Genomic DNA, 410 nt, shown 5'->3' with positions numbered 1-410 from the left:
ATGCAGCACATTTGGCATTCTTCTGATTCATATTGGTGGCAACGAGCCCCCCATTGTTGCTCCTGTGTAGCTGCTCATCGACCTGGGCTCCAGAAAACAGCAGAACGAGCCAGGGAAGCCGTGGAAGCCTTCGCTCTTCAAAAATTACAGAAAGTGGCACGAGGTTTTCTTCCCCTGCCCCACGTTTTTGCAGTTTGTTTTAAAAGCAGAACTCTGACTTGGGTTCATAAATCTACAATCAAGTGTCTCGCTATGCTGACCGACATTTGAAAATGTTTACCCTAGCATTTATGTAGCCTCGTTAGCGTGAAATATTTATACTCGCTCTTGCATTTGCCCTTACCTAGACGGTTACATATTGTGGGCTGGAAACGGTGTCCTAATGAACCTGCTGTATCTCTGACACTCTT

Source organism: Apaloderma vittatum, unplaced genomic scaffold (genome assembly GCF_000703405.1).
Source record: "Apaloderma vittatum isolate BGI_N311 unplaced genomic scaffold, ASM70340v1 scaffold12492, whole genome shotgun sequence".
In the NCBI taxonomy this organism is placed as follows: Eukaryota; Metazoa; Chordata; class Aves; order Trogoniformes; family Trogonidae; genus Apaloderma; species Apaloderma vittatum.
This window is presented reverse-complemented; position numbering follows the sequence as displayed.